The sequence below is a fragment of the Elgaria multicarinata genome, chromosome 1, assembly GCF_023053635.1.
Source record: "Elgaria multicarinata webbii isolate HBS135686 ecotype San Diego chromosome 1, rElgMul1.1.pri, whole genome shotgun sequence".
Classification (NCBI taxonomy): Eukaryota; Metazoa; Chordata; class Lepidosauria; order Squamata; family Anguidae; genus Elgaria; species Elgaria multicarinata.
In genome coordinates, this window is record NC_086171.1 from 188727765 (window position 1) to 188749140 (window position 21376).

Genomic DNA, 21376 nt, shown 5'->3' on the forward strand with positions numbered 1-21376 from the left:
CCAAAATGCAGGAGGGGTATAGGATCAAATGAGGGCATGGATGTTAGCAAGGCTGGCATTACAGTGTCCTTTGAGGCTTGCATAAGAAAATCTGTGGGGCAGAGGAGAGGTTGGTGTGTGTGTGTGTGGGGGGGATAATATATTAAACATCCAAGACAGGGCATATTGAAGCCAGTTACTCTACAGATGAATAAGCCCCCTAACCCTGTTCCCCTATAAACTCAAGTACTTCAGATAAAAGAGAATCCACATCAAACCAGTTTTCCCAGGTCTATTTCTAAAGTTGTGGTATCAGCCCCTGTTTGATCTCTGGTTTGTGTTCATGATCAGAAGAAAGTTCATGAATTAATTGAACATTGTCCACTCTGCAAAACCACGCTTACTTAATAAATGCAATTGACCTGAGGCTCTGCGTTTTCTATTGCAGGATTGTACAATTGGTGACCCCACAAAGCAGAACACTGACATCTCTAGCCAACATGTTTTATATCATGTTTTTATACTGTTTGTTTGTTTTATACTTTGAATGGTTTTAGTTTTTGTGAACCGCCCAGGGAGCTTCGGCTGTTGGGCGGTATAAAAATGCAATAAATCATCATCATCATCATCATCTGTGCCTCTCATGTGCTTGTTTTTGCAGTTCCAGCCAGATGGCAGAAGGAAAAAGTTTATTATGCCACTAATGGGCCACTGTACATTGTTGGAGAATGGCAGCTCACAAGTCTTGAAGACCTGAAGGCTTCAGGATCTTAAGAATATACAGTTGGATCCAACCCTTACATGAGTGGACATCCACTAATGTGATGGGTCTTCCCTGTCTTCTCCTCCTACCTGCAGCCTTCCATGTGCCTCTACATCAGCAGATTGCTGGGGGGGCACACAGGGGGCTGCACAAGAAGGACAAAATCAGTTCCACCAGCAGTTCCCTTCCTCTGGCAAAAGTCCAAAGTAGATACAACCCATTAGAAGAGCCCTGCTGGTATTCTCCTGCAGTGACCTACCAGACGCCCCAGGGAAGTCCACAAACAGGAAGTCCTGTCTCTTTTTTGACTTCCAGAATAATGCCTCTGAACCTGCACATAGCCATCATGATGGCCTTGATAGACTTAATCTCCATGAAGTTGTCTAATTTGCTTCCTGACTTGGAGCTGAGCAGAAGCAGGGAAGAGCAGCTGGCCCAGCTGAAGTAGAAGCTAGAAAAATAAGCCAGCTCCCAGAGAGCGAGCTAACAGGAAGAGCAAACAGGAGTTTGACAGGGGGAGTGTAGGGGAAGAGGAGACCAAGGCAAGGGGGAGAAGAGAAGCCTCAAGGAAATCTAGGAGCCTGCCAATTCAAAGAGGCTGTGTGCTTGCCATGTGCTCCTGAGAGCTGAGTGAAGAAGGAAAGGGGTGTGTGGACAGTTGCTGCAGGGCCTGAAGGGGGTGTGGCCTGATTGCTGATTGTTCTCAGCAATCAGTGGCCTGATTGCTGTTGATTGTTGTTGGCCTCCCAGCGACCTCATTCTGCTTCCTGACTTGGAGCTGAGCAGAAGCAGGGAAGAGCAGCTGGCCCAGCTGAAGTAGAAGCTAGAAAAGTAAGCCAGCTCCCAGAGAGAGAACGAACTAACAGGAAGAGCAAACAGGAGTTTGACAGGGGGAGTTCAGCAGGGGAGGTCAAGGGGGAGGCCTCTAAGAAAAAAAAGAGGGAAAAAACAAAGAACATAAAAAGAAAAAACACCAAAAAAGAAAAAAAAAACACCCCCCCCCCCCCAAAATCTTATTTTTTCTTAAGACCTACTCATATAGTTGTGCACCTTCAGAGAGGGCAGGAGAAAGCAAAGGCAATTCCACTATAATCAGGTTTTAATCTATAAAGCCTTACACGGCTTGGGACCACAATACCTGATGGAATGCCTCTCCCGACGTGAATATACCCAGTCACTACGTTCAACATCTAAGGTCCTCCTCTGGGTGCCTACTCCGAGAGAGTCTCGGAGTGTGGCAACGAGGGACAGGGCCTTTTCGGTGGTGGCCCCCAGACTTTGGAACGATCTCCCTGACGAGGCTCACCTGGTGCCAACACTGCTATCTTTCCGGCGCCAGGTTAAGACTTTCCTCTTTGCCCAGGCATATGGTGGCACATCTTAAACACCCACATGTTTAGTTTTTTTAAAAGGTTTTTAATGCTTTATGTGTATATGTTCTGTGTTTTAAAATGTTAAATTTTGTATACTTGTTTTTATCTCAATTTTAGAATTTCTGTAAACCGCCCAGATAGTCTGGCTATGGGGGCAGTATATAAGTGTAATAAATAAATAAATAAACAGTGCAATATGGCTGCAAGAAAGGCAAATGCTATTTTGGGCTGCATTATTAGAAGTATAGCTTCCAAATCACATGAGGTACTGGTTCCTCTCTATTTGGCCCTGGTTAGGCCTCATTTAGAGTATTGCGTCCAGTTCTGGGCTCCACAATTCAAGAAGGATGCAGACAAGCTGGAGTGTCTTCAGAGGAGGGCGACTAGGATGATCAGGGGTCTGGAAACAAAGCCCTATGAAGAGAGACTGAAAGAACTGGGCATGTTTAGCCTGGAGAAGAGAAGATTGAGGGGAGACATGATAGCACTCTTCAAATACTTAAAAGGTTGTCACACAGAGGAGGGCCAGGATCTCTTCTCGATCCTCCCAGAGTGCAGGACACGGAATAACGGGCTCAAGTTAAAGGAAGCCAGATTCTGGCTGGACATCAGGAAAAACTTCCTGACTGTTAGAGCAGTGCGACAATGGAATCCGCTACCTAGGGAGGTTGTGGGCTCTCCCACACTAGAGGCCTTCAAGAGGCAGCTGGACAACCACCTGTTAGGGATGCTTTAGGGTGGATTCCTGCATTGAGCAGGGGGTTGGACTCGATGGCCTTGTAGGCCCCTTCCAACTCTGCTATTCTATGATTCTATGACTCTACGATTTATAATAAAGGTCTGCGCCATATATATTTTCTCCACAGTGATACAATCCTTCCTGGCTGGTGTAGGCAGGCATTTGTTCAAGATGTCACAAGATCCTTTGTATCTCTAATTGTTACATGTGCCTTTGGGTAGGAGGCAGTTTTCTCCCAATGAGGGCAACAAAATGGGCATGTGGGAAGCCATGAGTGACTCATTCATCATACTATCACACCCCTGTAATAATTCAGTGGTAATTGTAATATTGCTGGAGACAAGGAAAAGCTTCTACCACATATTCCAGGTTTAAGGCAAAGGGGCTCCTGATAGTCCCCAGATGGAAATGGTTGGGATCCTTCTTGATGTGGATAATGGAGAATACGTGTGAGGGGAAATCAAAGTAGTATTTTGCCATTTTCTCTTCATACTATTTCCTGTGAAATCCGTACCTGGTGGAGGTAAAGTGGACTATGAATAACTTTGTGATATAAGTGGGATTCATGCTGGAGGTTATGCATGCATTTAATGATCTTACACATTTACAGCCTCTGATCTTCCTAATGCTTATACTTCTCTGATCTTCAAGCCAGTTTAAAGCAGAGCAAAGGGGTTCAACTATTATCTGACTTATGCCTTTTGTGTTCCCTCATTATCAGTTGGTAGACCTGGCTGCCCCACATTGTCCAGAAAGAAAGGTTATTAAAAGAAATCAGAAATCAAAATGAAAAATCTAAATAACTTATACAATTCAATTAATTATGACAAAAAATAGACATCAAATGTAGAAGCCAACTGCTCCTTCATATTCAGTTTATGCAATATCCTGAACAAACGGAGTTGTCCATTTACAAATGAAGAGTCGTGGTGTACAGCCATTAATTAAACTCTACTAAGATCAGGTCCAGGATGTGTGTATTCAAATCAAGCCCTCAGCAGCAGCACCTTTCCCAACAGTGGAGGCCACAGTTCAACATAATTAACTGTGACTTACATGCTGGTTACTCTGCTGTGATGTCAGCTTCTTCACACTGTTTATTTTAATTAAAACAGAAATTGCAGGTCTTGAGTGCTGGTAATTACAGTCCATGGATTCAATTTACCAAGCCCCTAATTAACCTGCTATGTCTACCTGACTCGAGGTGTTCGTTGGGACATGAATGGTGCAGCAGCATTATGTCGTTGGCAGTGATGGAAATAAAGTAGTGAAGTATGACAAGCTGTCTGAAGAGAGATCCATATATTCAACTTTCATTCATTCATGCACGCACGCACACATTCATTTTGCTTTATCCGATTATCATTTGCTTTAACATGCCCCCCCTGAAATGATAGACTGGTGGAGGATGGTGATGTAATGGAAAATCCCCCTTTGAAGTAATAACTACATTGGGTCATACTATAGCTTGAATCCCATTCATTTTGATGGGTCTACTCTAAGTAGAGCTAACATTGGATACAGACCCTTAGCAGCATAGTCCTATACATGTTTACTCAGAAATAAGCATCACTGATCTCTGTGGAATTTATACCCATGCAAATGTCTGTAGGGTTGCAGCCTCTGTATATTAACTCCACCTTCATGACTGAAGTGTCAATATAGCCAGGATGCTTTGCATTTATTTATGTAGTAGATTTTTTTTACTCCACCCATTAACTAATGTTCTCTGGGGAGATGGCAATAAAAATACTCCATTTCACCTTTGTTAGTAAAATCTGCTTGCATTTGGCTTCCAGGCTTCCTAACTCCTTTCTTCTCTATCATTGCAGTCCAGTCTGGCCATTGCTTACAGCGATGGAAGCACTTACCCAAGCTTGCTCCATTACAGCACCTCCTGTGCTAACCTAACTCAGCCATGCAGTTTCTCTGTCTGGATTAAAGCTCCATCACACCGGGGGTTAACACGCTCCCTACCTCGCCCGGTTTTCCTCCCTCAAGTTACTTCCGCTTTCAAGAAGAGGAAGTACACAGCGAGCACGAGGCCCATTGAGCCTGCTATTCTGATGGCGCTGCTTCTCCTGCACACAGCAGGAGAGAGCAGCAATTCCGTGTTTAAAAAACATCGGACTTAATGAGGTGGGGTTTTTTGTCATGCGAGGAAGGCCTGGGGCAGAAGGTGCACGGGAGGCAGACAACATCATGTGAGGAACCTGAGCAAACTCCGTGAGTTCCCAGTAATGAGCGTGCAATAAAACACTCATTGAATGGAGCTTTGAATCAGGTCATCCCTCTTCCATTCAGCTCCTGCATTATGCATCATGCAACCCAGTCCTATGGCTGTCCATTCTAAAAGTCCTGCGGTATCCAATGTGGTTATCACCTAGATAAGTGTGCATGGGATTGCAGCTCTGACTCAACGTGTATACTTTACTTTATAAAAAAAAAACACAGGAGGTATAGTTTCTATTCCCACCCATACATATATCCCTTCTCTTCTTCACTGTCCTCTTGACTACCTGCTTCCTGTGATTCTTTTTCATGACTCATTCTGTTCCACTACAGCTAGTTAGTTTTAAGTTCACTAAAGAAAAAGAAAAAGAAAAAAAGAAAAAAAGACAAGACAACTGCGTGAGGAAAAAAGGTGGCAGACCACATGTACTACAACATACAGTTCTGTTAGTAGAGCATAGTAGCAAGAGGTTTGGACAAGGAATATCCATTGTGGGTAAATCCAGGTCTCTTTAGGCCCAACAGATTCCCGCAGTCTCCCTGACTCAGCTTGCATTTGTGAGCCAAGCAGGGGGGTTGCTCCTGAAATTCCAAAAATGATATTTTTTTCCAGAGAGAGTAGGGTCCATAAAAAGCAATTTGTGGAAATTACAGGTGCAATTTCCCAGCTCGTGGGAAAGTGAGCCAAAGTCTGCTGGAGGGGGAGAGCTGACTAAAACTTGTTGAACTTTGCCCCTCAAATGGATTCCTCCAACTTCCCTAGATTGGACTTTGGCCAAGGGGACCTGAGTTCAAATCCCCACTCCAACACATCCACTTGGATCACTGAATGACCTTGGCCCAGTCACTCTCTTAATCAGCCTAATCTATTTTACATGGCTGTCGACAGGGGGGAAAGTGGCAGAAAGATGCATGCAAATCTTGGAGGAAGAACAAATATAGTAACAACCATTAGTGATGCCACCACATCTCATAATTAGTTGGCTTATTGGTCAAAACTCATCCATTCGTAATGTTCACCTTTGTAGCAAGCCTGGATCGATGTATTACAATTTCACTATTAGGTTTGGGCTTGATTGTGAGCTTTGAATCATGTGCAGGAAAGTAGTACACAAATTCCCCAACTATATTTTCAGTCATTCTACTACCTAGAACCCCCAAAACGTACTGGCAGTTTCCCTTAACTGTTTCCTTCATCATCATTGCCACTGACACTGCAGCTCTGTGGAGGAGGAGGAGGAGGAGGAGGAGGAGGAGGAGGAGGAGGAGGAGGAGGAGGAGGAAGAAGAGGAGGGGGACGATGACGATGATGACTCTGCTGGTCTATCTTCTTACTGGCAGTTGGTTACAGCAAGTAACCTCACATTACATCATCATGCAGGCAAACCATGTGAAAACAACCAACCAGAAAGGGGGCACGTAATGTGGTGATGCATGATATCACGCTGTACAATCTGATTCTAAACTATAGCTCCCAAGATGCACCATAATATTATGTATGTGCAAAACCAATATACACAGAATGAGATTTCATACTAAAGGAGAGCCTTCCTCTGAACGAACATGGATGAATCTGTTACTTTCCAAGCAAATAATGAATTCACTAAGTTCGTCCATCACTAATAACATTTCACATTTCACCTGGTGACATTTGAGGCAACCCCCTTGCTTGCTCAGCAAAATCAGAAAGCTCATTATTCAAACTTTGCATAGGGAGACACTGTTCTGTGAGCTTTTTGTGAAAGGGAATTGGGGAGAAGGAGAGTAGTATGGCCTGACATGATTATCTTTGGGCATGATATATGCAGGGAGTGCAAGGCAAGCACTTGTATGGGAAAGGCTGTGGCTGAGTGGCAGAGCAATTGCTTAGCATTCAGAAGGTCCCAGGTTCAATTTCCGACATTTCCAGGTAAGGCTGGAAAAACTCCTGCCTGAAAACCTGGAAACAGTCTGACTCAGTATATGACAGCTATGTTCCTATGAAGGAATGCTGCATCTCAGAGAGAAGATACAGCTCAGTGTAAGTGTCCAAGCCTTGCATGTATAAGAGGCAGAATGCATAGCTATTTATCTACATCCTGCTTCATGAGCCACATACATGTCTTCCAAATAAATCTAGCTAACACAGCTACACATTGATACATTTGCACTCCAGTTTGCTTTCCCTGTGGACTGTGTTGTTCTGCTTCTTCCTCTTTTCCTGTCAATCATAATTTGTTTGGGTCTGCTCCCACTTCCTGTCTGTCAGCATATCTTGACATCCCTCAGTCTTATTTGTTTCATGGCATCCTCTTGAGACTTTGCCAGCAGAATGGTGGCATTGCCGTACACAGCTGCAATTCCGCAAGCTGACCGCTTCTGCTCTGATCACTTGACGGTAAAGCCACTTCCATATTTTTTTTTTGTTGTTGTTGTTATGCAATAGGATCATTTTTACCCACCAAACTTTTTTTTTTTAGTTTGTTCTCATTTTAAAGTCCTCAGTTCGCCCTGTTTCCTCAGAGATGGGTGGTCCTTTTCTCATGATCCCAGAAGGAAACAATGTCGAGAAGGTAGCTGAGAAGGAAAATAATTAGCCATAGTTGGAAGCACAACATGTGCAGAAAAATTGGGAAAGACGAAGAGGAAAAGAGTGTGGATGGGTCTTAAACTGACAAGGCTTAGCAGAGGCTAAGCGGTGTGTGATGACATTTATTTATACATTTATTAAACACATTGGTTTCCTACCTTTCCATCCCTAAGAGATATATGCAATAACCTTCAGTGAAGAGGCTTCTCCAGACTCAGCGTGCGCGTGCACACGCGCGCACACACACACTGCTCTTTCCAGGCTTGGCATACACTTTGGGATGGTCATTGGGCATCTTAAAGGCTGGTGGGTGGGTGTGTGAACATTAATGTGATTTTCCTCCTACTTCTCTAGTGAGTCTAGAGAAGCCCCTTCACTTGTAGAGGTGAAATTAATATCCACTACTCAATTTCACCTCTACCATGAAGTGACTTCAAAGTACCCACTGCACAGGTGTGGGAGAAACACCTTGCTGATGCTTTTTGCAGGTTTGTGAAGAATTCTTGGTAGTTAAGTGAGAGATGCAAGAAATCAAACAACTGGTCTTCCAACAACAGTAGAGAGCATCAGTGAGACACTATCCTGAGGACTTATTAGACTGGAAGACTAACATGAAAACATGAGGCAACAAATGCCCTTAGAACAAATATAACATATTGGAAGAAATTTCAGGCACTTTATATGAGAACAATTACAGCATGGACATGCTTTGACTGGATACCATGGTCATGAAAGGATACCTTAGGGCATGAGTGTGCAACTTTGGAGGATTCAACAGCCATTTTTGCCCCCAGATCCACCACCACAGGCCACACCCTGTGGGGCAACATGCATTCCATAGGGTGATGGCAATTTTAAAAAATGGTGGTTTGCCAAATTTTGCAAGACTGCTAAAAACTGGTACTGAGCACTGCAAGGAATAAATTTTGCTTATTCTCAAGCTGAATTTGGTGCTTTTAGCACTCCATAGTACTAAAATCAATGAATTTTCCCCTGCCACCGCTACCCAATTCAGTGGCATGGGTGGCTACATCTCACCTACCCCTGCCTCAGAGTTTCAGACAGAAATCTGCAGTTAACCACAGTAACACAAATCACGTGAGAAAGCATCTATCCAAAGGATATTACCACATGAAAAGAGTAGATCCATGTGAGGCTCATAATATGTAAACTTATTCTAAGGGCATGTCTATGCCATACTTTTATCCCAGGATCATCCCTGTGTGTCCAAATGGTGCACAGGGGATCCCAGGGACAAGCAGCGATGACCCCTCCATTTTCCCAGGATAACCAAGACCTCAGTTTTCCTGATTTTGCCCGTGGTCCCGGGACCATGCCGAGGACCACGGGCAGTGTGGCACCTGCTCCTGGCTTTTCCCTTCCTCCCTGCAAGTAGTAGGGCTCTTAAAACGGGCTTGGAGCTTCATGGGGGCAGTCTGTGCCCATCGGGGGGGGGCTCAAAGGGTTGTTGTTTTAAAACCTACAGGTGCTGGAGCAGAATTGCGCAACCAGCTCCTCTTCATTACAAAAAAATATGGTGGCCGCAACATCCCTCCTTCCTTCCAGGACGTTGCGCAGCTGTCAAAATGCTGGGGAAGGATTGCAGAAGTTCTTGATCCTCCCCACTCCGTCCCTCTACACCATTAGGTATAGTCATGCCCTAAGGCCCTAGTTAATTTTTTGGCTTCTTCCATTAAAGGGACTCAGGACATGTTGCATGCAAACACAAGTATCAGAGCCCTGGTGACTTTTTTCTCCCTGGAAAAGCAGCTTTGGAGGAGGGAACCAAGAATGAAGACACGTATTTCAACATGTATTCAAAACCTCTGGAGGGGCGACATCCCTTCGGGTGGGTGAGATTTGGACAGGGAAAAGATTTGAGCACTGCCCCCCCCCCATCACTTCTCTGGTCTCAATTGCCCCATCCAAAAATTGCTTTTCAAAACAAAGAAGGGAGTGTAATCTCTAATACTGTCATTTATAGATAACACATAGTTCACCTCTGTTGTACTTCAGTTTTTAAAAGTGTAATTATGAAAGTCTGATTTACTTCTCACCTTTGCAGCAAGGTTGCTACACCCTTGTGGTCAGAGGCCATGTCTCACTGGCAATAACTAAATAGGAAACTTAAATCATGCAGGTATTTCCCATAACTAGTCCTCCCACACTGCCTCAGGGCCACTGATGCTGGTAAGGAAAACAATCATGTGGTGCATGATAAGCAATCATGTGATGCATTACCAACGTGATATGGGAGCCACAAGTCAGAGACAGCATGCAATTTAGATATTTGGGCAGCTAGCCACATTATATGACAAATACTACAGCTCTATGTACCAGTGGGTATCACTCCTGTCCCCCCCCCCCAGAGTGATCTAAACAACATGCATATATTACATACACATGTAATTTTTAACAACTGTGCATATGTACACAGGAACCCAGAAGCTGAAAAATAATTGTCAATGTCCATGTATGCCATCCACATATCGTTGCCGGAAACACTTTTGAAACAATGGATCATATAGTTACTCTTAGTTCATAAAATTTAGACCAAGTGAATGCTGTTCCTCTAAAATGCATCTCAAAGAAAGAACAAAGATGGGTGACACGTTTTGATTATTAGAAAGTCAGTACTTTTTCAAATTTAAAAATCTAACATGCACACATAATTAGATCCAATTATAGGTTACTTTCTCATGGGCACTACAGCAATCTCCCCTTTTGTGAGAAAGCTGATGTGATGTTCTTCTGATCAAGTTGGACTGATCTAACATAGCCATGGAGGGATTAATGCTCAGCTAGATTCCTCCTGTCACCAAGTATCAGCAGCAGCATAAGTTAAAACAGAGGCATAAAAGGATAAATGAAAGGGAGTGATTGAGAAGATGTGGGCGATGTGACAGACAAGCAGGCTCCTTGCATGTTGATGAGAAGAGCTTTATCCCGAAGATAGGTGTGTGTGTGTGTGTGCGTAGTTTAAAGGGGCAACATCAATGAATAGTGAAAGCCCCAGACACCAAATTAATTTGTATATTTTAAAAACCTAATCCAGACAGAGCAAAAGGGAATAGGATATCTCAAAGGACAATTATGAATCTTATAGGCAAGGTTTCCTGAGACATATAAGCAAAGTCAAATAATCACAGCATATTATAAGACCAGGTAGAATTATTATTTTTGGATGCCTTGAGGAACGACTGAAGTCAAACTTTTCATGGGATGAATTAAAAAAGTCTGCATCCTTTTCTCCCTTCCCTAAATTTTATTTGAAACTATATCATTTTACAGCTTCTACAGGGCAATCCTCTAGTTCGTAGGACAGCATCCGAGGAACCATAGGATCGATTGGGAATCCCCCTCTGATGCTAGAAACAGAGCTCCCATCTCACAGGAGGAGAGCCACTCTCAGATCATCCCTCACTGTCCCCATGGAAAGATCTGCACCCTCATCTCTCCCATGGAGGAAACAGGAGAGAAGCAGGGGCATGGTGATGTCAGAGCAGGGGAGACTCTGGGTTCTGAAAGAGTCAAAGCTTCCTAGCCTGCAAGCATGCTCACAAGACTGAGAAACATTAACAGCATCATCACACCGGTGGGGGGGGGGGGGGAGAATCATGTTGGCTTACCATCAATTCCCCGCCTGTGTCTTTGTCCCTCATTACTTCCTCTTTTAAAAGAGGAAGTAAACAACATGTACGTGGCCCATTCAGTGGGCTGTTTTGATCCCACTGCTTCTCCTGCACACAGCAGGAGATAGCGGCAACTTCCATCTTTAAAAATAAGTCAGACTTACTGGGGTGTTTTGTTGTTGCACAAAGAAGGCTAGAAGGAGTGGGAGGCCCACAGGAGGCAGACAACGTCATGAGAGGGACCTGCAAAATCCGTGAGTGCCCAATAATAACCGTGCAATAAAACACTTGTCTGACGGAGCTCTTAGACCAACCCTGCTCCCAAATGGGAGGGAAATTAGTTTTTAAAAAAACACAGAGGAAGAGAAGCAACACTGTTCCTCTCTCATTTCCATCCTGCCAGCAGGAGCAAAGCAGGGCCTTGGAAACAGCAGAATGTTGCAACCTCAGAGCACTCCAACCCAAAGGGATAATGTGCCTTTAAGAAATCAAAGTAACATTTTGAGACAGGAAGATCTCTAGGTACATTACAGAGAATGTCCAGATTGTCTGGGATGGTCTATAAGGTGGACTATAAATCCAGAGTAGCATAAATACAAGAAATGGCAGATTCGTTATGATAATAGGAACATAGGAAGCTGCCTCTATACTAAGTAGGGCTGTGCACGGACACCCCCCCCCAAACTGCTTTGTGGCCCGATCCAGAACTTCCGGATAAGGCCCAAACCAGTTCAGGCCGATCCGCCCATCCCCCGTTCTGCTCTGCTCAGTTTCAGATAAATCACAAGCATGCTTCCCCCTTCCTTTCCCCTGCACCACTGTGATTTCTCTGTATTTAGTATTAGGGCTGTACTTCGCTTCAGAGAAGTGATAGCGGAGTGGCCTGATTCGCCTCAGACAAAGGCGGAGACGAATCAGGTCGGGGGGGCTGCAGATCGAGGCGAAGCGGTTCACCTTGATCTGGAGCTCTGGACCCAGGTAAGTGGGCGGGAGAGGGGGACTCACCTGGCACCGCCACTGCAGTCTGTGTGGCAATGGCGATGGAGCCAGGTAAGGGGGGAGGGGGCTTCCCTGCCTCTGTTGCGGGCTTCAACTGAGGCCCTTAGTTGAAGTCTGCAACGGAGGCAGGTAAGGGGGTGGGAGGAGTTTCGCTTAACTGGCTGCGCCGCTGCAGTCCGTGCGGTGGCGGTGGTGGAGCCAAGTAAGGGGGCAGGGGGAGGGGGGCTTACCTGTGTCCATTGCGGGCTTCAATTGAGGTCCCGGTTGAAGCTGGAAGAGAAGGCTGCGGCCTCTTCTGGCTTCAAGCCGGGACCTCAGTTGAAGCCTGCGACGGAGGCAGATAAGCCCCCCTCCCCCTGCCCCCTTACCTGGCTCCGCTGCCATCGCCATATGGACAGCGGCGGCGGTGCCAGGTAAGCTAATCCCTCCGCCTTCTTAACTGTGTCCATCATGGTCCGTCGTGGGCTTCAATTGAGGCCTTCAATTGAGGCCTTGGCCGCGGCCTCTTCCAGCTTCAAGCCAGGGCCTCAATTGAAGCCCGCAATGGACACAGGTAAGCCCCCCTCCCCCTGCCCCCTTACTTGGCTCCACCACCGCCACCGCACGGACTGCAGCGGCGCAGCCAGTTAAGCGAAACTCCTCCCACCCCCTTACCTGCCTCCATTGCGGACTTCAACTAAGGGCCTCAGTTGAAGCCCGCAACAGAGGCAGGGAAGCCCCCTCCTCCCTTACCTGGCTCCATCGCCGTCGCCACACAGACTGCAGTGGCGGTGCCAGGTGAGTCCCCCTCTCCCCCCCCACTTACCTGGGTCCAGAGCTCCAGATCAAGGTGAACCGCTTCGCCTCGATCTGCAGCCCCCCCGACCTGATTCGTCTCCGCCTTTGTTTGAGGCGAATCAGGCCACTCCGCTATCACTTCTCTGAAGCGAAGTACAGCCCTAATACTAAATACAGAGAAATCACAGTGGTGCAGGTGAAAGGAAGGGGGAAGCATGCTTGTGATTTATCTGAAACTGACATAAGTTAAAACCTTCAAACCATTTACTTCAGAGTAGCTCCCCTTATTTTAGCAAGAGAGCATGAAGCAATAGGGCATATCTACTTTACAAACATATTTTGATTTTATACTGCTCTGTATTGGCTTTCCCCAAAGAAATGACAGTTCCTAGGGAACTTAAAAAGAGAGTAACAATTCAGACTGTAATCAAAAGGCAGATCTACATCTAAGGGTGTAGAGGGAGGGAGGGAGGGGGAAGGACCGCAGACTTAACTGCTTTCGAGATTGTCCCCTAGCATCTAGATGTTCGTGTGATGTCCCGGAAGGGAAGAGGGACATCACAGCCATCTTTTCTTTTCTTCAGAAGAGGAAGAAACACGTTGCGACAAAAAAAGTTTTAAAAAACATGCACCCCACCCCACCCCACCCCACCCCCACCATCCCTGGGATGGTGAAATTGCTGCCCCACCCCGAAGGGCATGGAGCCCCCCCCCCAAAAAAAACCAGCTCTATGCCCTGCCTGCTACTTGCGGGAAGGAAGGGAGAAGCTGGGACAGGTGCCCACACCACCTGTGGTCCTCAGGATGAACCCAGGTTCGTGGCAAAAGGCACTACTCTCAGTGTTTCTCTATTACATAGTACTTACACATAGAGAAACTCCAAACTGGTTGTACTACAAATTGTAAAGAAGAGACTTCAAAAAAATCAGCCAGAACCAGACAGGGTTTGGCAGTTCTTTTGGCAGCACCCAGATGACTGCCAACACACTTACACAGTTGAGACTTGCCCTGTGGACTTGCCTGGACTACTGCCTTCCTTGGCCAACCTCCCCTCTGCATCATCATCATCATTATTATTATTATTATTATTATTATTATTATTATTATTATTTGAGCAGTATCTCCATTCTATATTCATTGAGTTTCCATTAAAGGTTTACAAAGGAGCGCTTCGCAACAGGAACCTGTCTAACACATTCACGGCTGGGTGAAAGAGCTGCCCAATTCAGATTTCCACAGTCCCGGGATGGGGGTGGGGATCCTTCACACCTCAGTGAAAGTATGTGTGCTATTGGCAGGAAGAAAGAAAGGAGAGATGAACTGGGGATTGACCAATCAGAAGAAAACTTTTTGAACATTTTTGAAAGCTGTCATGTAACTATCTACATGGGCCAAATCTGCATTGTGCTGCAGCTGTGTGGAGGGGCTGCTTTGCAAAGGAGGAAGGGGACGGAAAGGGAATGCATCACACTCCTCCGCCACCTGCTTTCCCACTGAAACTCTGCCTCCATTTGTCTTCCCCTGTCTGCACCAGTGTTTCTGGCCCATGTCTACAGACTTAGGCCATAGCTAGATGGGGCAGAATCCCGGGGCGAACCCCGGGATCGTCCCTATGCATCTACATGATGCACAGGAGATCCTGGGATCAGGGAGGGATGATCCCTCCCTTGCCCCGGGATCTCGCCCTCCCCTTTAGGCCTGGTGTGGCCAGACGCCGCGGTTTGTCCCAGCTCCTTGTGGTTCCTCGCGAGGAGCCTGGACCCAGGCACGGGGCTCAGAGCTCCTCAGGAGCACTGCACCCATCGGGGGTGGGGTGAGGGGAGCGGGGGAAATTATTATTTTAAAAAAAACACTTACCCTTTGTCACGAGCGCTCGTGCATATCTTCCCCTTTAAGAAAATTTGTAAAAATGGTGGCGCACAACACCTCTTCCTCTGAAGTCGTCACGTACCACATGTAAACAGAGGGGGGATCTCGTGATAAAACCATCACAAGATCTTCAACCCTCCGTTGCACACTAACAGGTAGGTCTAGCTAAGGCCTTAGATAGGGAACTCCACATAAAGAAAAAAAATGGCGTGTGAGTGTGTGTGTGCGTGTGTGAAATGAAAAGCAGCTGACCAGGAAAAAAAGTTACACCTAAAACTAAATGCCAAAAAAGCATACAACAGTATAAAAACTGGGAAAGACAATAATTGTAATCAGTAGCAGCAAAGGGGAATAACAAACAAGTACAATAGCAAAAATAATGTAATACAACCTGAGAAATTACATGCTAAGAAAAACTGAGCAGGTGTAAAACGTTGGTGATTACAAAAGTACAGAAAAACACACATTGGTGGAAATGTATATAAACACGAGCTAATTTTAAACAAAGATAGAATTACAGGAAAGAATCCGGTTTCAATCCAGTTTCGCCATGAACAGCTTCTTCAAATCAGTACTTCATGTGTACAGCTTTATTGACACCACTAATGAGCACACGCTGTGTGAATAAAGATAAGGCACACAATTAGGAAAAAATGTTAGACATAGATAGACAAGATCTACACTACTGCTTTAAAATGATTTATAACAGTAGTGACAACTGTTGAGGCCCAGCACACACTCCATATACAGTTTTTGAACTGTTTTCAAAGTGTCATATCCTACTTGGTGTAGATCTGGCCTATAGTTTCCCTCCATTTGTCTTTTCTTCACTGCAGACCATTGTCTCAATGCATTTTGCAATGTATACTTTTAAGCACAGTTTAAGGGCACAATCCTATACATGTTTAGAAAGAGAGAGAAAAAGTCCTACAAATCCCAGCATGCTCCAGGCAGCAGGGCTGGCAGAAGAATGCTAGGAATTATGGGGCATTTTTCTGCCTGAACATGCATAGGGTTGCTCCCTAAGTGTAACATGTGGTTTTGCTCTTTTATTGAACTATAAGGTTATGTGTATACATGAAGTGGAGTCACAGGTTAGGGATCAAAAGTATAGCTAGGGCTGGATCTTGGAGCCAAAGTCCAGGGCCAAAGAGGTCATCCCCTCCCCCTGCACACACACCATGAATTATCACTCAGAAATTAGCAGGTGATGATGACATTAGGGCAGCAGAAACAAACTCCATTTTATTCCTGCAGCCATGATGGTGCTATGATTTAAGTGAGTTCAAAATGTGAAACTGTGTGCGCTCAGAGAGTGTGTGTTTTGTTTTGTTTAGATCAGACTTGGCAAGGAATTTTGTTGTTATTGTTGTTGTAACATATCAGGAATGCAGACTGAGGGGGAGTAGAAATGTCAGTTGTGTGTTTCATAACTGAAATAATACACATTGCCATAATACACAGGGGGTCCACAAGACCATTCAGTCTAGGGTCCAGAATTATCTCACTGTACAACTGCTAGACACAGGGCTAAAATGAAGCTGTGCATGCTGCAGTTTAAATTGGGGGTAGTCTGTCAACCACAATCCCCCCCCAAAAAAGAGAGAGAGAAGCCGAAGTTGCATAATTCTAGCAAATAGCTACCACAACTCTTCCTTCTTTTGCACGTTCTAGAAACGTGCAAAAGAAGGCAAAGCTGGATTGTGCCATAATTAATGAAGAGGGCTATGTGAAACAGAATGCCAAGTCCTGGGAGGGACAATTGTGTGTAGGGGAAGAACGATAAGGATATTGAAGCTGGCTACAGACAGGATCTGCTTGCAAGAAAAGCTCCAAAGGACGCTTCAAAACACCTACCGCAGAAAAGCACTCTGTGTTCACCCAGAGTGAACAGATAGGTGAACAGATAGAAAAGGAAGAGACAAGCCATTCAGCAGAAGATCACCCAATTGGTTTATGGGAGGAATATGGAAGACTGCAGAGAAAGGGAAACGCCAGCAACTTAAAAACTGGATGGTGTACCCTATCCATTACGTCATGGTTAGGAGCAGCCTGTCCCTTTTAACTGCCAGTCATCTGCCTATATTCCTCAGGGATGTGAACAGAAAGTTTCTTTAGAAATTTGTGTGTTGGTATGCTTGATATTTGGCTGCCTATGTTTGATTTATTTACAGAATAGTATCTCATGTTGGTGGCTTCTAACAAATAAGGGAGGGTGGACCACCACACACACCCCATTTCATCCCTGCACAGTTCTGGCCAATTCAATTCAGGCTATGGTGGCCGACTGAAACTGTGCACCCGCTTCTTGTATCCCATCCCTGAAAAGTATAGGCCTTACCATCTTCTGTTTGGTTAATGTATTCTGGGCCTCTAACACCAAAAAAAAACCAGAATGTGCATTTTATTAGTCAAGCAATGAGTGTCTTTGGTAGATCAAAGAGTCTTTACAGATGGCTGCCTGCTCACTTGATCCAGGACTAATTCTTCACAGAATACATGTCTGAAACCACTTCAGCAATGCTATCGCACATGAGTCACCCTGTCAGTCCCAGGGATGCATGAGAGGTCAAAGGATTAAGGCTCCTCCCAAATTAACTCACTAATGACTGATGTTTTATTCACCTCTCCAACCTTGCTTTAAGCAATGGCATGATATCAAACTCCCCAGTTGCCTTCTTCTCACCATGGCCACAGCTAGACCTAAGGTTTATCCCGGGATCATCCAGGGGTCAAACCTGTTCATCTAGGTGACACACAGGGGATCCAGTGCTCAGGCAGTGGCGAACCCTGGATGATCCCGGGATAAACCTTAGGTCTAGCTGTGGCCCATATCTACCTACAAAGAGGTTTCTGGTGTAGCTAGGAATGGATGAGAACTTCTTTTCAGGTCAGGTTTGATAGGAATTCACCAAAATTTGTAAAATTCTCCATATTCATAGCAAAAGCACATGTAATTTTTTTTAAAAAAAAACTGCTAATGTGGGTAGGGTGCCCATATGACCAGATTTGCCCAGATTTGTCCAGTTTTTTATGGCAAATCCGGGAGGGGGAGGGGAAATCCGGATTTTCTTTCAAAGAGCAGCTCTAATGGGAATTAACAAAAATGCTTATAACGCCATCATTTTTTAAGATAAAGACATGAAACGGCACAGTAGTAGCTCTTAGGAAGGGCTTTAGTCATACCAAATTTGAAACAGATCCATTCATCCATTGATTTTGTAGGATTTTTTTAAAAAAATCAGGTTTTAACATTATTATTTTTAAAATTGTCATTTTTAAAGATAAAGAGATGAAACTTTGCACCATGATAGGATTTAAGTAGAGCTTTAGCCACACCAAATTTGAAACAGATCCGTTTATCCATTGATTTTTTAGGATTTTTTTTAAAAAATGAGGGTTTAAAATTATTATTATTTAAACTGTCATTTTGAAGGATAAAGAGCTGAAAGTTGGCACCATGATAGCTTTTAGGTAGAGCTTTAGCCATACCAAATTTGAAACAGATTTGGGGCCAGTAGCAAACCCTGTTAACAACAACAGCAGCAAGCAATGAGTGAAGATACAGTCAGAAAAGATATTTGAGGGAAGGGGAGAATGTAACACACAGAGTATAGCAAAAGCTTCAAAGTACAGCAAAACCTACAAAAGTAGGAGTGAGTGAAGTTAATTTCAGATACATTGAATCTCTCACTTGTTCTTTATTTCAGTGATTTTAACATTAAGATGTTATGTAGAACAGGTTTGTCTTAAATGTATGCTGTAAAATCAGACATGTGACCAAGACTATGTTCGGGTGGGCATGCCCCCTTGGTACTGGACACGCCCCCTTGGTACTGGACACCTCCCCCGATCCGATCCAGATCGATGTTCAGCCCACATTTTGCCCCCCGCTTCCGTACTTACTTGCCTCCATGGTGGATGGCGGAGGCAGGTAAGTGGGGAAGGGGGGACAAAATGGGGGGCGAATAAGCCCCCCTCCCCTTACCTGGCTGCACTGTTTGCCGCCGCACAGAGTACGGCAGCGGACGGCAGAGCCAGGTAAGCCCCCCTCCTCCACTCTCACTTTCCTGGCTCCGCCACCGTCGCCACACAAACTGTGGCAGCGGCAGTGGCACCAGGTAAGCCCCCCCTCCCCCCCACTTACCTGGCTCCATCACGGTCTGGGCGGTGGCTTCAACTGTGGCCCAGGCCTAAGGCCAGAAACAGGCCGTGGCCTGTTTCCAGCCTGAAGCCTGGGCCACAGTTGAAGCTGCCACCCAGATCACAATGGAGCCAAGTGCCCCCTTTCCCCACTTACCTGGCTCTGCCACCATCGCTGCACAGACTGCAGCATTGGTGGAGTCAGGTAAGCTCCCCTCCCCACTTACCATGCTCCAAAGCTTCGGAATGGTCCGAATACCTTTATATTTTAATATAAAATAATTTTACCAGATATTTCTGTATATTTTCTGTCTTCATCAGTTTGCCTATCCCAATTGTTTTATCACTATTTAGATCAGGGTTGGGATACATTTCATGTTTTGAACCTGTTTGGTTTGATATACTCATTACCAGTGTCTGAACACCAAGTGCTCCCATTGGAAGCATGATCCTCCAGGAGCATGGACATGTTTTATTTATTTATTTATTTATTTATTTATTACATTTTTATACCGCCCAATAGCCGAAGCTCTCTGGGCGGTTCACAAAAATTAAAACCATAATAAAACAACCAACAGGTTAAAAGCACAAACACAAAATACAGTATAAAAAGCACAACAAGGATAAAACCACGCAGCAAAATTGATATAAGATTTAAATACAGAGTTAAAACAGTAAAATTTAAATTTACGTTAAAATTAAGTGTTAAAATACTGAGAGAATAAAAAGGTCTGCCGCTGGCGACGAAAGCAGTACAGTGTGGGCACCAGCTGGACCTCTCTGGGTTTTCTCAGTTATTGGTTGCTTTTTTTATTCCACCCTTTTCCCGAGGAGCTCAGGGTGGCTGTACTTCTCCCAGCCCCGTTACATCCTTGTGACACCCCTGGGATGCATTATTTGGGAGCTCCTTCCAACCACAAACCCTTGTCAATGGCAGATGGGGCCAAACTGCCTGGCATGACAGCAGAACTGGCTGCAGCCATTGCCTCTGAAAACCTGACACAGGGTGAGTTGTCAGGGAGGTGCGGCTCCCATGCAAAGATTGTGTCTCCTTGACAGAAGGGGCCTGGATGTCTCATGAGAGGCTGGGAGGACCTCCTCGCATGCCAACAGGAGTTCAGCAAGGCAGGCTCCCTGGTGGCTTCTAATGCAGCAAGTGTGAGAACAGCCAGGAGGAAGCATTGTAAACCACCCCCCTTCTGGAGCTGAGCCTATGAGTGTGGAGGGGGTGGGGAACCAAGACCTCAGCTGCGAGCCTGGGGGTTGTGCCCCTGTCAGGTTAGTCAATTTAATCTGAAACTAAGGAAACATTGTGAGAACTTTCTGATTTCCATTATTCTTCCTCCAGGCACACACCCCTGCATCACATCCCACACCAATTCTGGGGGTGGGGTGGGGAGCTTATTCCTCAAGTGTAGCTTGGAATGACCCCCAAAGACTGAATCTGGGAGGAGACAGAAAACCCCAGCTGTGCGATGGAATTATGCCTGCAATTCTCTAGATCCCACATAGGAAGAAAAGAAAAGCTCCATAAGCCCCAACCAGCATAGTCATGGTCAGGGATTATGGGAGTTGTAGTCCAAAACATCTGGAGGACACCAGGTTGCCTGCCATTACTTTAAATAAACACATTGCTTGCCCCCAAAAACATGATTGGCAGAAGTTCAAAAAGGGGTGTGTGAAGACATGAATAGAAGATTTTCTCAAATCAGTGGTAAAGTTCCCAAGGGTACTGATTGCACATGAATCAGATCAAAACATTGGTGGCTAAGGTAAACAAGATACCTTACCAAAAGTCTGGATAAAGATCAGAATGTCTAGAATATACATGTTCAGCCAAGACATGACTACACAGTGAACTTTTTGATATTAACATATGGGACATGATTTTATGACCCAATTTCTCATTTTACTTCCAGAAGCATTGTAGCTGTACGATTGTAGAAATGACTTGTGAGCCTAGCTTAATAGTTAGACAGGATTTAAGCATATACATTTTGGCAATGCGGAACAGATATGCACGAAAAGACTAGCAACAGTTGTTACAGAGAATTGATGGTGCTGTAAAAGACCCATCACCTATGGTGCATGCACAAATCCTACTTTCATTTTGGGTAAGCAGGTTCTGTATGGTTTGTTTAATACTTCAAATACTTTGGTTGGTTATTTCCAGTCCTTGCAGATATGGAGATATTTCTCACGCTGCCTAGGCTCATGTAAAACCTGTTCTGTCTGAGGCCTTAGCTAGACCTACCTGATATTCCGTGACAGAGGAAAGAAGATCTCACATTGCAATTAACG